Here is a 21,153-nt window from a genome sequence, read left to right as displayed (position 1 = left end):
AGTATCTTTTCGTTTCTTTTATTAGTTAATTGTTCATTTATTTTCTTATCATTTATTTTTCTTGCCAATTATAACTCAAACCCCCCTACATCTTCATAGTCAATAATTGAGCACTTCATTGCAATTCCTTGTGAGATGACCCGGAGTTCAAATACTTCGGTTAATTCTTATTGGGGTTTGTACTTGTGACAACCAATATTTTTTTGCATGTGAGGATTCTTTGTTGGTTTAGAACTATACTTGCAACGAGATTTCATTTTAGAAAATTCTAAACCGTACGAGGAATCCACCCATCAATATATACAATAAAGAAGTATAAATAGAAGACTCTAGTATTAGTATTTCCAATATAATAATCTCAATATAATAGAGATAGTTTACATATATTTATCTACTAATATATGTAGCAACTTATTAGTAAAAGAGAGAGAATAATAGTATATGAAGAAGGAGATAGTGATTTTATTGTTGATTGTAGTGTGTAATCAACGAAGGCTTAATCTCCTATTATACATGTATAGGGTCCACATTTTATACCTTTATTAAATGTAAATTCTCTTGGTAATATGAGTATTCTACTATGGAAATATTAGGCCACCCATGTTATTAATGGTCATCCACATCATTCATACTTATCACAATTGTTAGATGTTCTGATAAGCAACATAAAGGAGGTGCTATTTCATTCCACGCTACTCGAAACCTCTTTTTTCTCTTTATGAATTATTATCATTAATTATCATAGTAATCATTGTGACATCTCTTTAAAGTGTATTTGGGGATGGAGTTATCCATTCATCCCAAGCCCTCTTCCCCCCGACCTGTTGAGAAAATTTTAAAATATTAAATAATAAACAATTATCTAAATTAGCCCCATAAATTTTAAAAGCGAATATTTTAATCTATAAAAAAATTAATATACAAAAATTTATTTTGAACAAACAAGCTAGGTCAACACAATAAAATAGAGCAACGAAAAAATAAAGACTCAAACATCAATATACAACGAAATGTAACTTGAACATTATCCCTAGTGTTATCTTCGACATTGCCATCAACAACAAAAGGGATCCGCACTACTCCACTCTCTATAACTAGTCAAAGATTTATAAAACACCTCTTCTACACCAGTTTCTTTGTTATTAATGATCCGCCCGTTCCTCTCAAGCCAAACATTCCAAAACACTACAAAAAAGCATATGAGCCACTTGTTGCGCTCCTCTTTCCTGCTAATGACACATGTTCAATTCTCAAAATATTCTTTCAGTGAACCTGGAACAGACCACTGCCTCCCAAATTCAGATAGTCATTCACACCACACCTGTCAGGTAAACTCACAACCAAAAAATAAGTGGTGAATATGTTCAACATCTTTTTTTTTTACACAACACACCTGTTATCACCGTGACTAATAATTCCTAGTCTATGCAATCTTTCTTTAGTATTTACTCTTCCTATTAAAGCAAACCAGATAAATAACTCCACTCGTGGCAGAACCAAACCTTTCCATATGGTTCTGGTGAAGCTATAGCTGGTGATGTCCTCTAGGAGCGTTTCTTACTACAACATCTGCACAAAAGAGTTAGTTAAAAAAATGCCTTCCTTGTCAAACTTCTATACAATTCTATCTTATGTATCACATGCTATCTTCACAGGCCTTAAAGTCTCATGCAATTGATCCACTAGTTCCAACTCTCATTAGCATAAATTTTGCCTCCACTAAAAGTTCCAAATCCACTCTAACCCATCCCAAACCCACTATCCCCTATAACAGGTCCTCTTTTGTTTGAAATAAAGAAGAGTCTCGGAAAACTCATCTTTAGCGAATCACTTTGTAACCAAACATCTTCCCAGGCCAAAATCGAGTCCTCCTTCCATCACCCACCTCCATAGACAACCCAGTCTTATCTCTCACATTACGATCCTTGAACTGCAACTGACAAATATCCTTCCATAGACCTCCTCTACTAGGCAATATCTGAGCTGATAACATCAAATTGGGGTTCAAGTTATGACAAAAGCATACAACCTTCTTCCATAATGGATGATGAATTCACATTTCATGGTATTTATTTGCTCTATTTGGGTGGATTTCATTAACTTTTCTTGCACTTATCTGTTGAAATAGCATAGTTTCATAATTTCTCCCTAAATTATGCTTGAAAGTGAAAACATGCTTTTTAAGCTTTATAATTGCTAAATTTTATTCACTTTAATTCCATTTGATGTCTTGATGTGTTTGTTGAGAAATTTTAGGCTTACAAGGCAAGTATGGATTGAAGAAGTGGAAGGAAAGCATGCAAAATGGGAGAATTCAAGAAATGAAGGATTTGGAAAGCTGCCAGTCCTGACTTCTTTGTACTAAATTAGTCATAACTTGAGCTATAGATGTCAAAATGAGGCGGTTTCAGCGAAATTGAAAAGCTAACATCCGAGGTTTCAAAATGATATATAATTTGCTATAGTGGACATAAGTTTAAGTGTGTGTACGCACACATCTGTGCGTACACACAAGTCCTGTTACGTGACCTCATTAATTTCAACTCGCTGGCAGCGATTTCTGGGCCCTGGTGCACGAAATTGTGATCACTACAGCTCAAATAATCCATAAACGTGGTGTTCAACACCATGGCATAAACACAACTTCGCACAACTAACCAGCAAGTGTACTGGGTCGTCCAAGTAATAAACCTTACGCGAGTAAGGGTCGATCCCACAGAGATTGTTGGTATGAAGCAAGCTATGGTCACCTTGTAAATCTTAGTCAGGCAAACTCAAATGGATATGGGTGATATACGAATAAAACATAAAGGTAAAGATAGAGATACTTATGTAATTCATTGGTAGGAATTTCAGATAAGCGTATGAAGATGCTTGTCCCTTCCGTCTCTCTGCTTTCCTACTGTCTTCATCCAATCCTTCTTACTCATTTCCATGGCAAGCTTATGTAAGGGTTTCACCGTTGTCAGTGGCTACCTCCCATTCTCTATGGAAATGTTCAACGCACCCTGTCACGGCACGGCTATCCATCTGTCGGTTCTCAATCAGGCCGGAATAGAATCCAGTGATTCTTTTGCGTCTGTCACTAACGCCCCGCCCTCAGGAGTTTGAAGCTCGTCACAGTCATTCAATCATTGAATCCTACTCAGAATACCACAGACAAGGTTAGATCTTCCGGATTCTCTTGAATGCCGCCATCAGTTCTAGCCTATACCACGAAGACTCTGATCTCACGGAATGGCTGGCTCGGTTGTCAGGCGAGCACTCGGTTGTCAGGCGATCAACCATGCATCGTGTATCAGGAATCCAAGAGATATTCACCCAATCTAATGTAGAACGGAGGTGGTTGTCAGTCACACGTTCATAGGTGAGAATGATGATGAGTGTCACGGATCATCACATTCATCAAGTTGAAGAACAAGTGATATCTTAGAACAAGAACAAGCGGAATTGAATAGAAGAACAATAGTAATTGCATTAATACTCGAGGTACAGCAGAGCTCCACACCTTAATCTATGGTGTGTAGAAACTCCACCGTTGAAAATACATAAGTGATAGTGTGATCATTGGTTTCGGCCCCAGAGAGAGAACCAGAAGAACCAAGATGATAATACAATAGTAAAAGGTCCTACTTATAGAAAACTAGTAGCCTAGGGTTTACAGATATGAGTAAATGACATAAAAATCCACTTCCGGGCCCACTTGGTGTGTGCTTGGGCTGAGCATTGAAGCATTTTCGTGTAGAGACTCTTCTTGGAGTTAAACGCCAGCTTTGGTGCCAGTTTGGGCGTTTAACTCCCATCCTTGTGCCAGTTCCGGCGTTTAACGCTGGAAATCCTGAGGGTGACTTTGAACGCCGATTTGGGCCATCAAATCTTGGGCAAAGTATGGACTATCATATATTGCTGGAAAGCCCAGGATGTCTACTTTCCAACGCCGTTGAGAGCGCGCCAATTGGGCTTCTGTAGCTCCAGAAAATCCACTTCAAGTGCAGGGAGGTCAGAATCCAACAGCATCTGCAGTCCTTTTTAGTCTCTGAATCAGATTTTTGCTCAGGTCCCTCAATTTCAGCCAGAAAATACCTGAAATCACATAAAAACACACAAACTCATAGTAAAGTCCAGAAAAGTGAATTTTAACTAAAAACTAATAAAAATATACTAAAAACTAACTAGATCATACTAAAAACATAATAAAAACAATGCCAAAAAGCGTACAAATTATCCACTCATCACAACACCAAACTTAAATTGTTGCTTGTCCCCAAGCAACTGAAAATCAAATAAGATAAAAAGAAGAGAATATACTATAGACTCCAAATTACCAATGAAACTTAGCTCCAATTAGATGAGTGGGACTAGTAGCTTTTTGCCTCTGAACAGTTTTGGCATCTCACTTTATCCTTTGAAATTCAGAATGATTGGCTTCTTTAGGAACTCAGAATCCAGATAGTGTTATTGATTCTCCTAGTTAAGTTTGATGATTCTTGAACACAGCTACTTCATGAGTCTTGGCCGTGGCCCAAAGCACTCTGTCTTCCAGTATTACCACCGAATACATACATGCCACAGACACATAATTGGGTGAACCTTTTCAGATTGTGACTCAGCTTTGCTAGAGTCCCCAATTAGAGGTGTCCAGGGTTCTTAAGCACACTCTTTTTGCCTTGGATCACAACTTTATTTTTTTTTCTTTCTCCCTCTTTTTTTTTCTTTTCTTTCTTTCTCTTTCTCTCTCTCTTTTTTTTCGATTTTTTTTTGTATTCACTGCTTTTTCTTGCTTCAAGAATCATTTTTATGATTTTTCAGATCCTCAGTAACATGTATCCTTTTTCATCATTCTTTCAAGAGCCAACAATTTTAACATTCATGAACAACAAATTCAAAAGACATATGCACTATTCAAGCATACATTCAGAAAACAAAAAGTATTGTCACCACATCAAAATAAATAAGCTAGTTTTAAAGATGAATTTGAAATCCTGTACTTCTTGTTCTTTTGTAATAAAAACATTTTTCATTTAAGAAAGGTGATGGATTCATAGGACATTCAGAACTTTAAGGCATAGACACTAAGACACTAATGATCACAAGACATAAACATAGATAAACATAAGCACTAAAATTCGAAAAACAGGAAAATAAAGAACAAGGAAATTAAAGAACGGGTCCACCTTAGTGATGGTGGCTTGTTCTTCCTCTTGAAGATCTTATGGAGTGCTTGAGCTCCTCAATGTCTCTTCCTTGTCTTTGTTGTTCCTCTCTCATGGTTCTTTGATCTTCTCTAATTTCATGGAGGAGAGTGGAATGTTCTTGGTGCTCCACCCTTAGTTGTCCCATGTTGGAACTCAATTCTCCTAGGGAGGTGTTTAGTTGCTCCCAATAGTTTTGTGGAGGAAAGTGCATCCCTTGAGATGAATCTCTCCATCTCCCATGACTCGGAGGTGGAAGCTTTTGCCTTCCCTTTCCTCTTTCTAGAGGTTTCTCCGGCCTTGGATGCCATAAATGGTTATGGAAAAACAAAAAAAGCAATGCTTTTACCACACCAAACTTAAAAGGTTTGCTCGTCCTCGAGCAAAAGAAGAAAGAAGGGAGTAGAAGAAGAAGAAATAGAGGAGATGGAGATGGCCTTGTGGTTCGGCCAAAGGGGGAAGAAGTAGTGTTTAGGTTGTGTGAAAATGAAGGAGTGAATAAGGGTTTATATAGGAGTGGGGGGGAGGGTTATGGTTCGGTCATGTATGGGTGGGTTTGGGAGGGAAAAGTGGTTTGAATTTGAATGGTGGGGTAGGTGGGGTTTTATGAAGGATGGATGTGAGTGGTGAAGAGAAAGATGGGATTTGATAGGTGAAGGGTTTTTGGGGAAGAGGTGTTGAGGTGATTGGTGAATGGGTGAAGAAGAGAGAGAGTGGTAGGGTAGGTGGGGATCCTGTGGGGTCCACAGATCCTGAGGTGTCAAGGAAAAGTCATCCCTGCACCAAATGGCATGCAAAAATGCGTTTCTGGCCAATTCTGGCATTAAACGCCGGGCTGGTGCCCATTTCTGGCATTTAACGCCAAGTGCTTGCCCTTTTCGGCGTTTAACGCCAGTCTGGTGCCCCTTTCTGGCGTTAAACGCCCAGAATGGTGCCAGACTGGGCGTTAAACGCCCATCTGCTGGCCTTACTGGCGTTTAAACGCCAGCAGGTTCTTCCTCCAGGGTGTGCTGTTTTTCTTCCTGTTTTTCTTTCTGTTTTTGCTTTTTCAATTGATTTTGTGACTTCTCATGATCATCAACCTACAGAAAACATAAAATAACAAAAGAGAATAGATAAAATATAACATTGGGTTGCCTCCCAACAAGCGCTTCTTTAATGTCAATAGCTTGACAGTGGGCTCTCATGGAGCCTCAGAGATGCTCAGAGCAATGTTGGAACCTCCCAACACCAAACTTAGAGTTTGAATGTGGGGGTTCGACACCAAACTTAGAAGTTTGGTTGTGGCCTCCCAACACCAAACTTAGAGTTTGACTATGGGGGCTCTGTTTGGCTCTGTTTTGAGAGAAGCTCTTCATGCTTCCTCTCCATGATGACAGAGGGATATCCTTGAGCCTTAAACACCAAGGATTCTTCATTCACTTGAATGATCAATTCTCCTCTATCAACATCAATCACAGCCTTTGCTGTGGCTAGGAAGGGTCTGCCAAGGATGATGGATTCATCCATGCACTTCCCAGTCTCTAGGACTATGAAATCAGCAGGGATGTAATGGTCTTCAACCTTTACCAGAACATCCTCCACAAGTCCATAAGCTTGTTTTCTTTGAGTTGTCTGCCATCTCTAGTGAGATTTTTGCAGCTTGCACCTCAAAGATCCCTAGCTTCTCCATTACAGAGAGAGGCATGAGGTTTACACTTGACCCTAAGTCACACAAGGCCTTCTTGAAGGTCATGGTGCCTATGGTACAAGGTATTGAGAACTTCCCAGGATCCTGTCTCTTTTGAGGTAATTTCTGCCTAGACAAGTCATCCAGTTCTTTGGTGAGCAAAGGGGGTTCATCTTCCCAAGTCTCATTTCCAAATAACTTGTCATTTAGCTTCATGATTGCTCCAAGGTATTTAGCAACTTGCTCTTCAGTGACATACTCATCCTCTTCAGAGGAAGAATACTCATCAGAGCTCATGAATGGCAGAAGTAAATCCAATGGAATCTCTATGGTCTCATTTTGAGCCTCAGATTCCCATGGTTCCTCATTGGGGAACTCATTGGAGGTCAGTGGACGTCCATTGAGGTCTTCCTCAGTGGCGTTCACTGCCTCTTCCTCCTCTCCAAATTCGGCCATGTTGATGGCCTTGCACTCTCCTTTTGGATTTTCTTCTGTATTGCTTGGAAGAGTACTAGGAGGGAGTTCAGTAATTTTCTTGCTCAGCTGACCCACTTGTGCCTCCAAATTTCTAATGGAGGACCTTGTTTCAGTCATGAAACTTTGAGTGGTTTTGATTAGATCAGATACCATGGTTGCTAAGTCAGAGTGGTTCTGCTTAGAATTCTCTGTCTGTTGCTGAGAAGATGATGGAAAAGGCTTGCTATTGCTAAACCTGTTTCTTCCACCATTATTATTGTTGAAACCTTGTTGAGGTCTCTGTTGATCCTTCCATGAGAGATTTGGATGATTTCTCCATGAAGGATTATAGGTGTTTCCATAGGGTTCTCCCATGTAATTCACCTCTTCCGTTGAAGGGTTCTCAGGATCATAAGCTTCTTCTTCAGATGAAGCTTCCTTAGTACTGCTTGGTGCATTTTGCATTCCAGACAGACTTTGAGAAATCATATTGACCTGTTGAGTCAATATTTTGTTCTGAGCCAATATGGCATTCAGAGTGTCAATCTCAAGAACTCCTTTCTTCTGACTAGTCCCATTGTTCACAGGATTCCTTTCAGAAGTGTACATGAATTGGTTATTTGCAACCATTTCAATCAACTCTTGAGCTTCTGTAGGCGTCTTCTTCAGATGAAGAGATCCTCCAGCAGAGCTATCCAAAGACATCTTGGACAGTTCAGACAGACCATCATAGAAAATACCTATGATGCTCCATTCAGAAAGCATGTCAGAGGGACACTTTCTGATTAATTGTTTGTATCTTTCCCAAGCTTCATAGAGGGATTCTCCTTCCTTCTGTCTGAAGGTTTGGACTTCCACTCTAAGCTTACTCAATTTTTGAGGTGGAAAGAACTTTGCCAAGAAGGCATTGACTAGCTTTTCCCAAGAGTTCAGGCTTTCTTTAGGTTGTGAGTCCAACCATGTCCTAGCTCTGTCTCTTACAGCAAAAGGGAATAGCATAAGTCTATAGACCGTCAACCCCATTAGTCTTGACAGTGTCACAGATTTGCAAGAATTCAGCTAAAAACTGATGAGGATCTTCCAATGGAAGTCCATGGAACTTGCAATTCTGTTGCATTAGAGAAACTAATTGAGGCTTAAGCTCAAAGTTGTTTGCTCCAATGGCAGGGATAGAGATGCTTCTCCCATAGAAATTGGGAGTAGGTGCAGTAAAGTCACCCAGCACCTTCCTTGCATTGTTGGCATTGTTGTTGTTTTCGGCTGCCATGTGTTCTTCTTCTTTGAAGATTTCTGTTAGGTCCTCTACAGAGAATTGTGCCTTAGCTTCTCTTAATTTTCGCTTCAAGGTCCTTTCAGGTTCAGGATCAGCCTCAGCAAGAATGGTTTTGTCCTTGCTCCTGCTCATAACAAAGAGAAGAGAACAAGAAAATGTGGAATCCTCTATGTCAAAGTATAGAGATTCCTTGAGGTGTTAGAGGAAAAGAAAAATAGAAGGCAGAAGTAGAAAATTCGAACTTATCAAAGAAGATGGAGTTCGAATTGTGCATTAAGGAATAGTGTTAGTCCATAAATAGAAGGATGTGAGAAGGGGAGAAGTAATTTTCGAAAATTAAGTAAAAGATTTTGAAAACATTTTGAAAAACTTTAATTGATTTTCGAAAACCATGATTGAGAAAGAAGTGAAGTGATTTTTGAAAAAGATTTTGAAATTAGAAATCAAAGAGATTTGATTGAAAACTATTTTGAAAAAGATGTGATTAAGAAGATGTGATTGGTTTTAAAAAAATGTGATTGAGAAGATATGATTTGAAAAACATTTTAAAAAAAAAGATTTGATTTTAAAAATTAATGACTTGGCTATCAAGAAAAGATATGATTCAAACATTAAACCTTTCTCAACAGAAAAGGCAACATACTTGAAATGTTGAATCAAATCATTAATTGATAGCAAGTATTTTTGAAAATAGAAAGAAATTGATTTTGAAAAAGATTTGATTGAAAAGATATGATTTGAAAAAGATTTGATTTTGAAAAGATTTTGAAAACTAAAAAAAAATTGATTTGAAAACAAAATCTTCCCTCTTGTGCCATCCTGGCGTTAAACGCCCAGAATGGTGCACATTCTGGCGTTTAACGCCCAAACTACTACCCTTTTGGGCGTTAAACGCCCAGCCAGGCACCCTGGCTGGTGTTTAAACGCCAGTCTGTCCTTCTTCACTGGGCGTTTCGAACGCCCAGCTTTTTCTGTGTAATTCCTCTGCTGCATGTACTGAATCTTCAGTTCCCTGTACTATTGACTTGAAAATAGAACCAAGATCAAATAAACAATGCATGCAAGACACCTTGATGAAAATATTTTTGGTTTTTTTATGATTTTGTAAATTTTTTTGGATTTTTCGAAAATTAAGTGGAAAAGAAAATAAAGGTATCAAAATTCTTAATGAAAATCCCAGGGATCATGCAATGTTAGTCTAAAGCTTCAGTCTAAAGGAATTAGACATAGTTAGCCAAGCTTCAGCAGAACATTGCATTCAAGAGCTAAATTGATGAAGACCAATCAGCTTTGATGATGATAAGAACATCACCTTGAAACACTAGAATTCATTCTTAAGAACTCTGAAGAAAAATACCTAATCTAAGCAACAAGATGAACCGTCAGTTGTCCAAACTCAACAATCCCCGGCAACGGCGCCAAAAACTTGGTGCACGAAATTGTGATCACTACAGCTCAAATAATCCATAAACGTGGTTGTCAGGCGAGCACTCGGTTGTCAGGCGATCAACCATGCATCGTGTATCAGGAATCCAAGAGATATTCACCCAATCTAATGTAGAACGGAGGTGGTTTCCAGTCACACGTTCATAGGTGAGAATGATGATGAGTGTCACGGATCATCACATTCATCAAGTTGAAGAACAAGTGATATCTTAGAACAAGAACAAGCGGAATTGAATAGAAGAACAATAGTAATTGCATTAATACTCGAGGTACAGCAGAGCTGCACACCTTAATCTATGGTGTGTAGAAACTCCACCGTTGAAAATACATAAGTGATAGTGTGGTCATTGGTTTCGGCCCCAGAGAGAGAACCAGAAGAACCAAGATGATAATACAATAGTAAAAGGTCCTACTTATAGAAAACTAGTAGCCTAGGGTTTACAGAAATGAGTAAATGACATAAAAATCTACTTCCGGGCCCACTTGGTGTGTGCTTGGGCTGAGCATTGAAGCATTTTCGTGTAGAGACTCTTCTTGGAGTTAAACGCCAGCTTTGGTGCCAGTTTGGGCGTTTAACTCCCATCCTTGTGCCAGTTCCGGCGTTTAACGCTGGAAATCCTGAGGGTGACTTTGAACGCCGGTTTGGGCCATCAAATCTTGGGCAAAGTATGGACTATCATATATTTCTGGAAAGCCCAGGATGTCTACTTTCCAACGCCATTGAGAGCGCGCCAATTGGGCTTCTATAGCTCCAGAAAATCCACTTCGAGTGCAGGGAGGTCAGAATCCAACAGCATCTGCAGTCCTTTTTAGTCTCTGAATCAGATTTTTGCTCAGGTCCCTCAATTTCAGCCAGAAAATACCTGAAATCACAGAAAAACACACAAACTCATAGTAAAGTCCAGAAAAGTGAATTTTAACTAAAAACTAATAAAAATATACTAAAAACTAACTAGATCATACTAAAAATATACTAAAAACAATGCCAAAAAGCGTACAAATTATCCGCTCATCAGGCCCCCAAAATCCAATCCAACTCATTTCTAAAGCTATTTCAACCCCAATTCAAGTGGAAACAAGGGAGGCAATTAGGTTTAGCTTTTACATGCTTTTCTCTTAGTTTCTAGAGAGAGAAGCTCCCCCCTCTCTCTGGAATTAGGGTTCTTTAGTTTAATTTCTTATAATTTCTACTTTTAATTCTTGTTTCTATTTACTTTTTCTTGTCATTTATTGTTATTGCTTATTTGTTCTTCTTCATTTCTCTTGTTATTTCCTTTGTTTTGCAATTTTTATGTTCTTGGATACTTTTGTTAATTTTACTTTCAATTAATGCAATTTATGTTTTCATGTCATTTATTGCTTCCTTTAGTTATTATTGTCACTTTCTTTCTTTGGTAGTTTTTTAGAATTTATTTTATTGCAATTTGATATTATTTTATTCTCGTGCACACCAAGTGTTTGATGAAATGCTTGGCTTAGTTTTCACTTAGTTTTTCTTAACTCTTGGCTTGGAATTGTTGAGTTTGGTGATCCTTGAGTCATTGATGTCCATTCTTGTTTGATACATTAGAGTAATTAGTTGATTTGGTCTCCCTTGACTCTATGTGACCCTTAGTGTTGACATAGGACTTAGGGATTGGAATTAACTATGCCTATTTGACTTATCTTCGTTGTAAGGTTGACTAAGTAGGATTAACTCTTCATGATCATCATATGTTTGTGGTCAATGTCTAGGATAGGTAGCCTTAGTCCTTAATTACTTGCCGAGAGGTTTCTTGCATTTTAATCTTCCTTGCTTTTGACTTTTATTGCGTTGATATTTAATTTCTTGCATGTCTAGTTTTCACACTCTTGGTTGAGAAATTGGATGTTTGTGTGGAATTGAGTTGTGGATGTCCATTCCGCATTGTGTGAGAATAGTTAATTGGTTTGGTTTCCATTGACGCTAGTCTTTCACTAAGTTATTAGTGAGTTGACTAGGGACTTATGGATTGAGATCAATTAAGGAATGATTAATTTGGATTGATTCCACACAATTGCCATGTTTGTGGTCCATAACTAGGATAGGAATCCTAAATTCCCCAATTCTTGTCAAGAGCTCTTTTTAGTATTTGATTTCCATTTCCATTGCTTTAATTGCTTTCCTCTTAATTTCTTGCATGATCATTTAATTCCTTGCTATTTATATCTCTTGCTCTCTTGCTTTCATTCTCAATTCCCCATGCTCTCTCTCTCTCATAGCCAATAATTGTACATCTCATTGCAACTCCTAGGAAAGAACGACCCGGGAGTCTAAATAATCTCGGTTAATATATTTTGATTTGAATTGTGATAATATTTGACTGATGGTCAATTTGTTGGGTTAGGATTATACTTGCAACGCCAATTCTATTTTTGATAATCAAATTCCTAACCTATGAAAATTGGCCATCGTCAAATTTGGCGCCGTTGCTGGAGAGTTACAATGGTGTTATTTTAGTGGCTATTGTTAATATGTGAGTATGTGAATAGCTTATTTTTGGTTGATTGTACATATGTTGCTTGCTTATCTTTGGTTATTGTGAATATGTTGATATTGTGAATATGTTTTTCTTGTTTGCTTTTTGTTTTTCTTGTTGGGAGCTCGTAGCTTGTTGGACACTCCATCCAAGCTTGGTGCAATCAATTGGGAATTGTGGAGATTCTAGCATTGTTGGAAGCTCCATGATGAATACAAGCACAAGATTAAAGCTCTCCATAAGTCTAACTTAAAGACAGTAAATGAAAGTGCTAGGTGGGAGACACCCCACCATGCTAACACCTTTCTAACCCTCTCTTTGTACATAGTTTCAATTTATTGCATTTTGTCTCTTGTAGATAGCTTAGCTTAGTTTAATTTCAAGCTTAATCTGCTTAGATTTTAGTTTAGATTATGTGTTTTTGATGAATAATATATTTTGGGGTTGAAAAGCTATTTTGGATTTCAAGTTTGGTGCCTTAGAGCACTAAAAATTTTTGAGAAAAACAGGGCATGTGCATGCGCACACACGTGCGCGTACCATTCTGTGCGTGTGCACACCAACTTATGCACCTTCTGCTGGGAGCGTTGGCACACCTTGTGCGTCCGCATCCCCCTCATTCTGCCTCTTGTGCGCGTGCAAGGACCTGTGTGCGTACACACAGACAGCAAGATAGCTGGCGATTTTGACGCTTTATGTTGAAAAAAATCCTACCTGTGCGTGCGCATAGCACTGTGCGCACGCACAACCTTTGGAACCCCCTCTGCTCGCAGCACGCGCACCCTTGTGCGTGTGAACATCCCCCTGTTTTCCCTTCTGTGCGTCCGCACACGCCTCTGTGCGCGCCCACAGATCCTTATATCCCTTTTGTTCGCGGCGTCCGCACGCTGTTGTGCGAGCGCACACCTTCCCTTTTCCACTTGGTGTGCGTGTGCACACGTACCTGTGCGTACACATGCCCCTGTTTTCTCACTACTACTACACTTCTTTTCTTCTCTTCTCTCTACTTGTTCTCTTCTTTTTTATTCTCCTCTCTTCTTTCCCTCCTTCAACTACTACTCACTGCTATACTTCATCATCCATGAAACTCATCTTTAGTTAGTTAGTTAGTTAGGTAGTTAGTTAGTTAGTTCTTTAGCTAGTTAGTTTAATTTTCTATTTGGATGTTAAGTGTTAGATGATTGAGTTGATTTATTGATTGTGTTGAGATATTACTGCTGAATCATTGATATTGTTATTGCTATCATTGTTGGATATCTTTGTTGAGGTTATAAATTGTTGCTTGGTATTGAGTTCTTCATGTTTAAATTTATTCATACCAAGAACTCATAATATTGCCTTTGGGAATGCTTGTTAGATTTCTAAATTGCATGTTTGATTACCATGTAAGTTGATTTCATTATCTAAGTTAGGCAATTTATTCTTTCTTGATGCATTTTTCATTAGGTGATGATTGTTATGATTGATTTTTAATTAAGTCACCTATTTGATGCATTGAAATTAGGAATTGTGGAACTAGATCATAAGCTTGCCTAATGACACTTTTTGAAGTTTTTAAGCTTTGTGGACTATACTTGTCATGTTTTCTACTTCATGTCAATTAGGTGTGCTTCATTATCTATTTCGCAATTCCTTAATTCTTGCTTGAATACTTTCATGCCTCTTTATTGCTTGTTTGTTTATCTTTGCATACAAGTTCTTTTAAAGTATTTCAAGCACACTAGGATGAGTGAAGTGCATGTTATTTTATACTTGTGACCTAGTTATCCATGCTAGTGTGTATGTGTTCTAAATCGTGCACAACTTAGAATTCACACACTTGTTTCTTCATGTCACAAACTTATTTACTCACCTCATTCTAGTGAATATCACCTCATTCCAACATTTCATGCTTCCTTGTTTTTCCATTCACTCGTCTTACGGTGTTATTTCTTATTTTTCATGTATGATGTACCGTAAGCAACAAGGAAAGCGGGAGGAAAAGAGCGCAGTAGCCGATTAATCCACCAGCTGAAGGTGGCAATCTGAGTCACTTCACCCCCTTGCTCACTTTTGAGTGCACGGAGGACCGTGCAAACATTTAAGTGTGGGGAGGTCGTCACCGATCGACCACCTTGGGTGACATACTCTAATCCTAACACTTTCATCTTCTTCTTGAATTCTTAGTTGCATTTTCTTTCTTGGTTTGTATATATTTTAGTACCTTAATTGCATTTTTTCTTAGTCTATTGCATTTCTTTGCATATACATAATAAGCTTAGTTAATATAATGAAAATTTTCCAAGAAAAACATTCTTGATAGGGCATTGACATCCTAATTGATTTGAGTTGGAACTTTTGATTGAAACTTGCTTGAAATATATTGTGGAACATATTTTTGAGTTATGAACACATAAGCATGTGAGTTTTGAGCCTAATTGTATGGTTACATCATATTAACCACTATTTTCATTCTTGTGTGTGTTATTCTCTTTTTATGATTGTAATCTTTGATTTGTTTGATTCTTTATGTCCATTGCTTGATGTATATATGCATTTATATGATTGAGACCATCTTTTCATTAAGCTCACTTTTTCCAAGTAGCCTACCCTTTTATCTTCCTTTGTTAACCAACTTTGAGCCTATTTCAATCCCTTTTTTTTCTTAGAGTTAGCACATTACTAGCCTTAAAGTGAAAAATAATAAATGTCCATTATTTAGATCTTTGATTAGCTTAGGCTAGTGAGAGTGTGTATCATCTAAGTGCGGGAAAGTTTGAGAACTTTGGTTGAGGTAAAAGTTGATTTTTCTACTTCATTGAAAATCTTGGGATTTGGGTACATACTCATGCATCAGATGCTTAAAACATATGCATTGTCACTTTTGTATATATATATTTTAGTATGAAAAAAAATAAAAAAATAAAAAAATAAAAAAATAAAAGGGGACAAAGTACCCCAAAGTAAAGTAACAAAAACCATGCATATGAGTTGTGATTAAAAAGGAAATGCATGAGTGTGTAAGAAAAGTGAGGAATGGGTAGTTAGGTTTGCTTTGAGTTGTATAGGTTGTTATGTAGGTTTAGTGAGAGCTTAGACTAATCAAAGATGCTAAATTAAAGCTCACTTGACCACATATATAACCTCACCTTTACCCTAGCCCCATTACAACCATGGAAAAGCCCTTATGATATTTGTATGTATACATTGAATAAGTGTTGATTGTTAGATGAAAGAAAAATCTTAGAAAGCATGATTAAAAGAGAAATGAGTGAATTAACCCTATACACTTGAGTGATTAGAGCGGATACACATCCGGTGAGGGTTCAAATGCTCGATTACATGTTTCCACTTATTATTATTGTTTACTTTGCAAGTTGTTAATGCTTTTCAATAACTCTAATCAATTATGGATTTGACTTGGTTGAGATTTCTTTATCCCCTATGTTCATATATGCTTTCTTGGAAATTGATTTATTTTGACTAAGTAGTTGCATTCATGTGGATAGATTGTATATAGGTAGTTTACTTGCTTTGAATAAATGTAATACCCCTTGTTTCCTTCTTGAGTATAGCATGAAGACATGCTATTATTTAAGTGTGGGGATGTGATGAATCCACATTTCATGGTATTTATTTGCTCTATTTGGGTGGATTTCATCAACTTTTCTTGCACTTATCCGTTGAAATAGCATAGTTTTATCATTGCTCCCTAAATTGTGCTTGAAAGTGAAAACATGCTTTTTAATCTTTATAATTGCTAAATTTTATTCACTTTAATTCCATTTGATGCATTAATGTATTTGTTGAGTAATTTTAGGCTTACAAGGCAAGTATGGATTGAAGAAGTGGAAGAAAAGCGTGCAAAATGGGAGAATTCAAGAAATAAAGGATTTGGAAAGCTGCCCATCCTGACCTCTCTGTACTAAATTGATCATAACTTGAGCTACAGAGATCCAAATGAGGCGGTTTCAGTGGCATTGGAAAGCTAACGTCCGGGGCTTCAAAATAATATATAATTTGCTATAGTAGACATAAGTTTAAGTGTGCATATGCACGCATCTGTGTGTACACACAAGTCCTGTTACGTGACCTCATTAATTGCAACTCACTGGCAGTGATTTCTGGGCCCCCAAAACCCAATTCAACTCATTTCTGAAGCAATTTCAACCCCAATTTAAGTGGAAACAAGGGAGGGCAATTAGGTTTAACTTTCACATGCTTTTCTCTTAGTTTCTAGAGAGAGAAGCTCCCCCTCTCTCTAGAATTATGGTTTTTTAGTTTAATTTCTTGTAATTTCTACTTTTAATTCTTGTTTCTATTTACTTTTCCTTGTCATTTATTGTTATTGCTTCTTTGTTCATCTTCATTTCTCTTGTTATTTCCTTTATTTTGCTATTTTTATGTTCATGGATGCTTTTATTAATTTTACTTTCAATTAATGCAATTTATATTTTCATGTCATTTATTGCTTCCTTTAATTGTTATTGTCACTTTCTTGCTTTGGTAGTTTTTTATAATTTATTTTATTGCAATTTAATATTATTTTATTCTCATGCACACCACGTGTTTGATAAAATGCTTGGCTTAGTTTTCACTTAGTTTTTCGTAACTCTTGGCTTGGAATTGTTGAGTTTGGTAATCCTTGAGTCATTGATGTTCATTCTTGTTTGATACATTAGAGTAATTAGTTGATTTGGTCTCCCTTGACTTTATGTGACCCTTAGTGTTGACATAGGACTTAGGGATTGAAATTAACTATGCCTATTTGACTTATCTTTGATGAAAGGTTGACTAAGTAGGATTAACTCTTCATGATCATCATATGTTTGTGGTCAATGTCTAGGATAGGTAGCCTTAGTCCTCAATTACTTGCCGAGAGGTTTCTTGCATTTTAATCTTCCTTGCTTTTGACTTTTATTGCTTTGATGTTTAATTTCTTGCATGTCTAGTTTTCACACTCTTGGTTGAGAAATTGGATGTTTGGGTGGAATTGAGTTGTGCATGTCCATTCCGCATTGTGTGAGAATAGTTAATTGGTTTGGTTTCCATTGACGCTAGTTTTTCACTAAGTTATTAGTGAGTTGACTAGGACTTATGGATTGAGATCAATTATGCTTTTAAGGATTGGTTAATTTGGATTGATTCCACATGATTGCCATGTTTGTGGTCCATAACTAGGATAGGAATCCTAAATTCCCCAATTCTTGTCAAGAGCTCTTTTTAGTATTTGATTTCCATTTCCATTGCTTTAATTGCTTTCCTCTTAATTTCTTGCATGATCATTTAATTCCTTGCTATTTATATCTCTTGCTCTCTTACTTTCATTCTCAATTCCTCATGCTCTCTCTCTCTCTCATAGCCAATAAGTGTACATCTCATTGCAACTCCTAGGGAAGAACGACCCGGGAGTCTAAATACTCTCGGTTAATATATTTTTATTTGAATTGTGATAATATTTGATTGATGGTCAATTTGTTGGGTTAGGACTATACTTGCAACGCCAATTCCATTTTTGATAATCAAATTCCTAACCTATGCAAATTGGCCATCGTCAATGGACACTTCTCTTTTGAGAAATGCCACCACCACTTGAAAAGGAGAGTTGTGCTTCTAACCACGGCATCACCCACCCCAACCCATCCAACCTTTTAGGAGCCTAAACCACTGCCCACTTAACCAGTGCCACACCATTTCTGCCTTCCTCCTTGCTCCATAGGAATTTTTTCTGCAACAAAATCAATTTTTCTGCCACTGCCTTCGGCATGTTATACAGGCTAAAATAGTACACCGACAAGCTATTCAACACAAATTTAATAAGGACTAACTTACCCACTTTATTGAGCACTTTTGTCTTCCACAAGCTAAGCTTCTCCTCAACTTTATCAATTATCAGTTTCCAAGTTCTTACCCGCATTGGGTTTGCTCTTAAAAGAAATGCCAAGATATCTAATTGGAAGGTTAGCTTCCTTACATCCCAATAAGTTGCACATATTGTAAGTTCACGGCTGTTCACAATTGATTGGGATCAAACTAGACTTATTGAAGTTGATACTTGACCCCGACATCACCTCAAAACACCTTAGCAACCTTGCATAGTTTCTGATGGTGGTCTCCTCCGATGGACAGAATAATATAGTGTCATCTGCAAATTGGAGATGTGACAACTCTATATTATCCTTGCCAACCAGCAAAGATAAAATACGTCTATTTCTGGCTACCTCATCTACCATCATATGTAGAACATCAACAATAAGAAGAAATAAAAAAGGAGACAGTGGATCGTCTTGTCTCAAACCCCTCTCCATCTTAAATGGTTTAGTTGGTAAGCTATTAATCAAAATCGACATAGAAGTTGTACCAACACACTCCTTCACCCATTTCCTTCACCTCCAACCAAAGCCCATCCTCTGTAACACAATATCCACAAAACTCCATTTTACCCGGTCATACGCCTTCTGAAAGTTTAATTTAATGATTGCTACTTTCTTCTTCCTCATCTTTAACCATTGCACTATTTCACATGCAATAAGTGCCCTGGTGCACGAAATTGTGATCATCAATGGTGCCATCAATATGGTACGCACAATTGTAATCTCAACTCTTTATCACAACTTCGCACAACTAACCAACAAGTGTACTGGGTCGTCCATGTAATAAACCTTACGCGAGTAAGGGTCGATCCCACGGAGATTGTTGGTATGAAGCAAGCTATGGTCACCTTATAAATCTTAGTCAGGCAAACTCAAATGGTTATGGATGATGTATGAATAAAACATAAAGATAAAGATAGAGATACTTATGTAATTCATTGGTGAGAATTTCAGATAAGCGTATGGAGATGCTTTGTCCCTTCCGTCTCTCTACTTTCCTACTGTCTTCATCCAATCCTTCTTACTCCTTTCCATGGCAAGCTGTATGTAGGGTTTCACTGTTGTCAGTGGCTACCTCCCATCCTCTCAGTGAAAATGTTCAACGCACCCTGTCACGGCACGGCTAATCATCTGTCGGTTCTCAATCAGGTTGGAATAGAATCCAGTGATTCTTTTGCATCTGTCACTAACGCCCAGCCTTCAGGAGTTTGAAGCTCGTCACAGTCATTCAATCATTGAATCCTACTCAGAATACCACAGACAAGGTTTAGACCTTCCAGATTCTCTTGAATGCCGCCATCAATTCTAGCTTATACCACGAAGATTCCGATTAAGGGATCCAAGAGATAAACATTCAAGCCTTGTTTGCTTGTAGAACAGAAGTGGTTGTCAGGCACTTGTTCATAAGTGAGAATAATGATGAGTGTCACATAATCATCACATTCATCATGTTCTTGGGTACGAATGAATATCTTGGAATAAGAACAAGCCGAATTGAATAGAAGAACAATAGTAATTGCATTAATACTCGAGGTACAGCAGAGCTCCACACCTTAATCTATGGTGTGTAGAAACTCCACCGTTGAAAATACATAAGAACAAGGTCTAGGCATGGCCGAGAGGCCAGCCTCCCAATAATCTATGAACTAGACATCCAAAGATGATCCTAAGATCTAAATTGATCAAAAGATGAAAATACAATAGCAAAAGGTCCTATATGTAGAGAACTAGTAGCCTAGGGTTTACAAGGATGAGTAAATGACATAAAAATCCACTTCCGGGCCCACTTGGTGTGTGCTTGGGCTGAGCATTGAAGCATTTTCGTGTAGAGACTTCTCTTGGAGTTAAACGCCAGCTTTTGTGCCAGTTTGGGCGTTTAACTCCCATTCTTGTGCCAGTTCCGGCGTTTAACGCCGGGCAGTTTTGAGCTGATTTGGAACGCCAGTTTGGGCCATCAAATCTTGGGAAAAGTATGGACTATTATATATTTCTGGAAAGCCCAGGATATCTACTTTCCAACGCTGTTGAGAGCGTGCCAATTGGGCTTCTGTAACTCTAGAAAATCCACTTTGAGTGCAGGGAGGTCAGAATCCAACAGCATCTGCAATCCTTTTCAGCCTCTGAACCAGATTTTTGCTCAGGTCCCTCAATTTCAGCCAGAAAATACCTGAAATCACAGAAAAACACACAAACTCATAGTAAAGTCCAGAAAAGTGAATTTTAACTAAAAACTAATAAAAATATACTAAAAACTAACTAAAACATACTAAAAACACTGCCAAAAAGCGTATAAATTATCCGCTCATCACAACACCAAACATAAATTGTTGCTTGTCCCCAAGCAACTGAAAATCAAATAAGATAAAAAGAAGAGAATATACAATGAACTCCAAAAATATCTATGAAGATCAGTATTAATTAGATGAGCGGGGCTTTAGCTTTTTGCCTCTGAATAGTTTTGGCATCTCACTCTATCCTTTGAAATTCAGAATGATTGGCTTCTATAGGAACTCAGAATCCAGATAGTGTTATTGATTCTCCTAGTTAAGTATGATGATTCTTGAACACAGCTACTTTATGAGTCTTGGCCGTGGCCCAAAGCACTCTGTCTTCCAGTATTACCACAGATTACATACATGCCACAGACACATAACTGGGTGAACCTTTTCAGATTGTGACTCAACTTTGCTAGAGTCCCCAATTAGAGGTGTCCAGGGTTCTTAAGCACACTCTTTTTGCCTTGGATCACAACTTTATTTCTCTTTTT

The sequence above is a fragment of the Arachis hypogaea genome, chromosome 1 (genome assembly GCF_003086295.3).
Source record: "Arachis hypogaea cultivar Tifrunner chromosome 1, arahy.Tifrunner.gnm2.J5K5, whole genome shotgun sequence".
In the NCBI taxonomy this organism is placed as follows: Eukaryota; Viridiplantae; Streptophyta; class Magnoliopsida; order Fabales; family Fabaceae; genus Arachis; species Arachis hypogaea.
Note: the sequence above shows the minus strand (reverse complement) of the source record.